This window comes from Conger conger, chromosome 2 (genome assembly GCF_963514075.1).
Source record: "Conger conger chromosome 2, fConCon1.1, whole genome shotgun sequence".
Taxonomy (NCBI): Eukaryota; Metazoa; Chordata; class Actinopteri; order Anguilliformes; family Congridae; genus Conger; species Conger conger.
The window spans coordinates 236,353-243,970 of NC_083761.1; the positions used below are offsets into that span (position 1 = coordinate 236,353).

General features: G+C 44.9%; 1 long non-coding RNA gene across 1 annotated transcript; it reads left to right on the forward strand.

The window, feature by feature from the left end:
- The first annotated feature begins 394 nt into the window (after nt 1-394).
- On the forward strand, nt 395-3,191 carry LOC133122955 (uncharacterized). The gene is made up of 4 exons (XR_009708158.1): nt 395-444; nt 2,219-2,269; nt 2,390-2,890; nt 2,987-3,191. It is a non-coding gene; the product is annotated as an uncharacterized LOC133122955 (long non-coding RNA).
- The last annotated feature ends 4,427 nt before the right edge of the window (nt 3,192-7,618 follow it).

The window sequence follows — 7,618 nt, forward strand, 5'->3', positions numbered from 1 at the left end:
CATGTAACTGCTGTTTTGTATGTTATTAGAATTTTTTGTATTACTGTTTTATAAATCTAATACATTTTTTAATTGTTTGATGGGATGGACATTATTGGTTTATTTCCCTGTTTGGGGGGGCGGGTGTGTATTCAAATATATATGTGGGGAATTTGGGATTAAGTGGCCCCCCCATCTAATTTTTTTTTATTTTACAAATGTAATGCATGTTTATAATTTTTTTAATACCTTCATTGTACAGCCTGCATAGCAGTAAAGGAGAACTATTTATTTATAGCGATACTAGTTCTTGTCACAGTAGGGTGCTATAGGATTGCTAGGACATTCGGGGTCGGACGCTCGGCTTGACTCCACTGCGCTCGGTCGGAGTCGTCAGATGACCGTTGAGCAGAATGTGAACTACACTGATACAGCGTCTCTGTACAATGGTGTTATTTCTAACAGGTAGGCAGACTGTTTAGGCTTATAGTGAAATAGGATTTGTATGTGGGATAACGTGGCCTATTAGAAGTATCCACGAAGCGAATCGCCTATTTATTTTTATTCATAAAAATACGGTAACGTTATAACTAACGTTAGCAAAGTGACGGTTAGTTAGCTAGTTGCTAACTGAACTCCCGCGGAAATAATTTCAGTCTAGCTAACGGTGACGTTACTTGTCTATATGCGTAATACAGTCTGTTTAACCCCTTTTACTAGCTATGTTTGTAGTGTGATAGCACTCTGTACATATGAGAGGTATGTATGTTTTATTTTTGATACATCCACCCCCGTTAATGGATTTCTATATGTAGCTATGTTAGCTGTGAGCTAGGCTACGCGTGTTCTGAATGAATGGACTTATTGGCGCTCTTGTTTTTTATTGGTGGTCAGATGACAGTTGAGCAGCGTCTCTGTACAATTATGTTATTTCTAACAGATGGAGAATAAAATAAACTACACAACACCCTTGTAAGCGTCGTCCTTGCGAGTGTGCAACATATAGATGATTATTAATTATGATTCCGATTGATTGAAACCGCTACAATGTTGATACTGTAATGAGTCGTCTAAGAATATTTGATCCGGTGATTATATTGTACTTTATCGGGACACGTTATAAAGAGCAGGTGATTTCACCGAAATCCAGAACTAGCCTACATTCTCGAGTGGTAAGATTCACGATGAGCTGCTTTTCTGTATGTGGAAGATTGGCGATGATGGTTTCGCGTGACATGAGCTAGCGTGTGCCAAACCGTTCTAACTCTGTAAACGTTTTTATGAATCGGAAATCACTTTGAGTTGAGATGTTTACGACAATAGGACAATGCAAGCCGCGCGGACAGGACCAACTGAACACAGCCAGTTTGGATTCACAAGCCATTTGGATCGTAAACAGTCCAGCGCGCTATAATACTGTGATGGAATGTGAGGGAGGGGCTCTCTCTCTGTGGACTGATGACTCTCACCTGTGTTGCACGTACTGAGGAACGATTGACTAATGACTGATGATGCTCACCTGTGTTGTGGGTGTGGGGAGCAGCCGCGGAGCTAGAAAAGAGACATTGAACGGCCGGGCGGAAAAAGAGTCTGGGCTGCTTTGTCTGAAAGAACTGCGAATATTGACCGACGGCCTGTATAGGTCCTGAACGATATCCTTAGCAGTATTCCTTGCAGTCTGGACGAGATGACCGGCGGAGAAGCTCAGCACGCCTTCTCGCGCCTCTACAAGTAAACCGCCTGACCGGGGGGGTGCTCGTCGGCCCTGGGCGAGTTAAGTTTTAAAACGCTCTAGACTTTCATGTTCAGTGTTGTCTTGTCAGTGTTTTTCGTCTTAAGTCTATATCATTTATCTCTAGATATTTACAGTAATTTAACCCAATGCTCATCACCTTGCCAAGAGCCCCTGGAGGCGACATTAGTGACTAGAGGGGTCCTCTGCACCCTTCTATGGGTGAAAGTGGGTGTTGACCGGCCTAGTTCTAGTGGTCCTTATTAGAGTGCTGTGCATTTTCCATACCGTTTTCTTAGTGTGCAGTGGGTTGCGGTGCTTTATACTGTGCAGTGTTTCTGGCAGTGTGTTTGCCAAGCTTTCTAATTAACTTGAGTTGCAGTGCTGTATCTATTAGGGAAGTGGGGGGGGGGGCATCTATGTACTGAGGGTTGACCTTTTTGGGGACATATTGCTGGGTGATGTTTTAATGAATGGTACCTAAATAAAACTTTTGTACCGTAACAGCCTGTGAGCATTCTCATTCCCCTGACACTGGACCAGACCGGTATACCAAAGGTGGTGGCAGCATTACACTATCCTTAAAACACCTAACAACAAAGTTTATTACAATACTACCACTTATCTCAATTCCATCTCAGGTTAAACAGTGAAGTTAATTAAAACGTCTGCTTTCAGATCTCAAGCTCGAAGTGGTAATGCGGCTAGAGGCCACAATGAACCAAGCCAGGGCCAAGGGGGCGCCGATCTCCCGGGGCAAAATCGGAGAGAAGGTACAGTAAGCGCGGAGGATTAAGTGCAGAAATGAACTTAATGAAGCCCGGTTACAGCAGCCTGCATGACCCTCACCTGCGCAAGTACTACCTGCGTAAAGACAGGCAGAGCCTGCTGCGGAGGAGGGACCTCATCACACCAGAGAAAGAGGTGAGACCCTCACACCACCACGAGACCTTCACACCCCCACGAGACCTTCACACCCCCACGAGACCTTCACACCCCCATGAGACCCTCACACCACCACGAGACCCGCCCTCGCGCAGCCCAGGAATGCCATGCCCAAATCACACATCCTTCTGCCCCGGAGCGCCCTGAGGACAACAGCCTCTCCACAGCCGGCCGACCACGCAGAGCTCCGTCATCCGGCCCAGGAGGCAGACACAGGCCCCAGGCCGCGACCCGGTGAGCTAGCCGCCCTGATCCAACCCCCGCAGGTTCTGTGACGCGCCGGTTCCACAGGTTCGGTGACACTGCTGATTTGCATTTCTGTTTTTGGAGGTGGGACAGGGATCCAGAAGATTTCGTATCCAGGTGTCGGCTGTGTAGAGGGGAGGAATGTTGGAGGTTAATCGGCCCAGGTGCGGTTTGAATGTTCTTCAGGTTCACCTGGACCTGTTCCTGCAGGTGTGTGATGATTCTGATGAAGTGCATGCTCTGTGACACTGCAGGGACAGCAAGGAGGGATCCCTGTTTCACTGAGGCAGAGTGCCAGATCAGAGAAAATAATAAATAACCAAGCAAATTCACTCAAAATGGCTTCTCTTCATGTCATGAATCCATTACTATTTGACTCTTTGTGTATTACTACTTTGTGTACTTACTACTTATTTCAAGGGTGTGTTCTAGTTTGGGTTGAAAATGTGACCAAAGGACCATTGCAGGTCAGTCTAAGTGTGTGTTACCTGGAGGTATGGTAGTGTTGAACCAAGTCTGAGAAACTTACTTGTACTTGTTACTGTTATCCACCCAATAACTTGCTTCCCTGCTGAAAACAGCTCAAGCTATGTTTTGAAACAGCTGGTAGCTGGTCATTGCAAGCTAATCAAGCTGGATTTTGCACTAGGTATGTACTGGACTCAATCAGTACTCAGAGGTCATGGAACTTTCTTCTAGCGCTGAGATTCCAAGACCAGAGCATACATACCCAGAGCATATCAGCAAGTAGGTGGTGTAGTGAGAGAATACGTGCACATTTAATAACTATAGCTGAACACAAGATAATGTTTGCTAAGGCTAATAAACATAAACAAGTTTACCAACATGGTACATAACCGCATGATTTCATACAGAACTGATTGTGCAAGTGCCCCATGTGTACCAAAATATTTAGCTGTAGTCTGAAAATGCGTTTTTATAGCCTAAACTCTCCACAGCCTTTATTGAGATGTGTACAAGCATTTCAGGATTGTCTGGTTACATACATGAATAGAAAAGGCACAATATGCATCATACAGTCTTACTCTCCCCCAGAACATTATTCTGTGATTTCAAGTGTTTCCCTAAGTACAGTAATTCACCGTATATACAGTATTTCAGCATGCTAATATACAGGTAAATTCAGTAGTTATTCTGTATATATGTACATTTTCACATTTATTAAAAAGCTTAAATACATGCTTTACCTGTAGGAAGCAGACTGTACAGTGTTACTGCGATAAAAGACACTCACGGATCCATCTGCCTTTCTCACACTACACGGCTCTGTGTCCTATGCAGGGGAAACCTGCTGGATTCAACACCATCACTGCAGCCTGTCAGAACCCTAACCCAATGGGTGCTTCCTTCTATTCTGCTACTGATTCACCCAGTAAGGTAGGTGAGAACATTACACACAAAAACATTTACATTACATTATATTATTGGCATTTGGCAGACGCTCTTATCCAGAGCGACGTACAGTTGATTAGACTAAGCAGGAGACAATGCTCCCCTGGAGCAATGCAGGGTTAAGGGCCTTGCTCAAGGGCCAAACGGCGGTGCGGATCTTATTGTGGCTACACCAGGATTAGAACCACCGACCTTGTGTGTCCCAGTCATTTACCTTAACCACTACGCTACAGGCCACCCTTACTCTTCATTCATCTGAGAAGATAACCATCACACTGGAATTCATACAATTCATTTCTTCATGTGACTAAAATGTTATTTCCTTAAGCTGTAACTGTGCACCGCTACTGCTAACATCGCCACTAAACCCTCACTACCGCTAACATCGCCACTAAACCCACACTACCGCTAACATCGCCACTAAACCCCCGCTACTGCTAACATCGCCACTAAACCCACACTACTGCTAACATCGCCACTAAACCCACACTACTGCTAACATCGCCACTAAACCCACACTACCGCTAACATCGCCACTAAACCCACACTACCGCTAACATCGCCACTAAACCCCCGCTACTGCTAACATCACCACTAAACCCACACTACTGCTAACATCGCCACTAAACCCACACTACCGCTAACATCGCCACTAAACCCACACTACTGCTAACATCGCCACTAAACCCACACTACCGCTAACATCGCCACTAAACCCACACTACTGCTAACATCGCCACTAAACCCACACTACCGCTAACATCGCCACTAAACCCACACTACTGCTAACATCGCCACTAAACCCACACTACCGCTAACATCGCCACTAAACCCACACTACTGCTAACATCGCCACTAAACCCACACTACCGCTAACATCGCCACTAAACCCACACTACCGCTAACATCGCCACTAAACCCCCACTACCGCTAACATCGCCACTAAACCCCCACTACCGCTAACATCGCCACTAAACCCACACTACCGCTAACATCGCCACTAAACCCACACTACTGCTAACATCGCCACTAAACCCACACTACCGCTAACATCGCCACTAAACCCACACTACTGCTAACATCGCCACTAAACCCTCACTACTGCTAACATCGCCACTAAACCCACACTACTGCTAACATCGCCACTAAACCCTCACTACCGCTAACATCGCCACTAAACCCTCACTACTGCTAACATCGCCACTAAACCCACACTACCGCTAACATCGCCACTAAACCCACACTACTGCTAACATCGCCACTAAACCCACACTACCGCTAACATCGCCACTAAACCCACACTACTGCTAACATCGCCACTAAACCCACACTACTGCTAACATCGCCACTAAACCCACACTACTGCTAACATCGCCACTAAACCCACACTACCGCTAACATCGCCACTAAACCCTCACTACTGCTAACATCGCCACTAAACCCACACTACCGCTAACATCGCCACTAAACCCACACTACTGCTAACTTCGGGCCTCTGGCAGGAAGCTCCCCAGGAAACAGTCTAAAATACAGTGCACCATAATAGTGTCACAGGTCACAGCCTGAAACAAAAAAGCACCAGAATACTTGTGCAACCTTAATATTCACCCTTTCACTGGGAAACCCAATTAAAGCAGAACACAGGTCTTGCATAGCCACACACCCAAATTGCCAAGTAAACATAACCACCATCTTCCAGGGCAATGATATCACAATTACTTCAACATTTCACACAACTAAACTGGGAACTAGTACCACACCTTTTAATGGATCTGTGAGTATCCTTTTACCAGTGGGAATTTACAAAAGCAAAAAAACATTTCCATTTGATTATTTATGTAGCTTTGGAAGAGCTTCATGCTAACAGACTTTCTTCTGGACATTATCTTGTGGCAAACGGATTCCACATTCGACTCAGAGACTGGAGGAGCACAGAGATGTCCAGGGTAAAACTGAGCACATTTAATTTTACAGAGAAGACTGTAAGAACTCATATTAACACTGTTAGAGTTGATTTAACACTCAGGAGTGATGCACTGCTGGCCTGGTTTGGCAGAGCAGCGGACAGCGTGACCGGCCGGGGTCAGGCCCTCTGAAGCGATTGGGTGAATATGGCGGGGCCTCATTTTCACCATGGTAACCAGGCCAGCACAGTGCTCCTATAGAAATCTACCATGAGGTATAAATATTTATGAATATTATAGTCCTCTCCTAAGCATCCTCACTACATGTGCATTGCGTCTGGAAGACATGTTGCTCAGCCAGGTCTATATCAGCCTCTCTTAGCAAATTCACCTCTGACCTCTTTCCCTTTCTGCTGTGAAACTGCAATTCAGCGCGTCACACCCCCACAGAGAGTGACATTACATCATACATGTACATCACTCACACAGACATGTACATCACAGACATGTACATCACTCACACAGACATGTACATCACTCACAGACATGTACATCACTCACACAGACACGTACATCACAGACATGTACATCACTCACACAGACATGTACATCACTCACACAGACATGTACATCACTCACAGACATGTACATCACTCACACAGACACGTACATCACAGACATGTACACCACTCACACAGACATGTACATCACTCACACAGACATGTACATCACTCACAGACATGTACATCACTCACACAGACGCGTACATCACTCACACAGACACGTACATCACTCACACAGACATGTACATCACTCACACAGACATGTACATCACTCACGCAGACACGTACATCACTCACACAGACACGTACATCACTCACACAGACACGTACATCACTCACACAGACATGTACATCACTCACACAGACATGTACATCACTCACAGCATTATATCAGACATATACATCACTCACACGGCTCCTATATTTCACCTGAACATAATATCAGAATGACATGGAGGAAAACTCTGCTGTCCAATCTCCTGTGGTCAAATTCTGCAGACAGCACACATTCTTTGTTGAGTGCTTGGTGAGACATTATATACAGAACAAAAAGAATAAATTAAAGATGGTAATAACATCATGTAGCAGCATTCATGATTGCAGTGATGCATGTTCTCTTTGCTTTCACACAAGAAACAGAAAATGTTCCACATTATGGGATATGCTGTTAATATTACATGACAATAAACACACTATAACATTAGGAGCCCTGTGCCATCAAGGATAAATACACTATAACATTAGGAGCCCTGTGCCATATTTGGTCTTGAAGTAATTGTGTGTGTTGGACATTATGATTTTAATTTACATAATTCCACAAAAACATCACACATGCA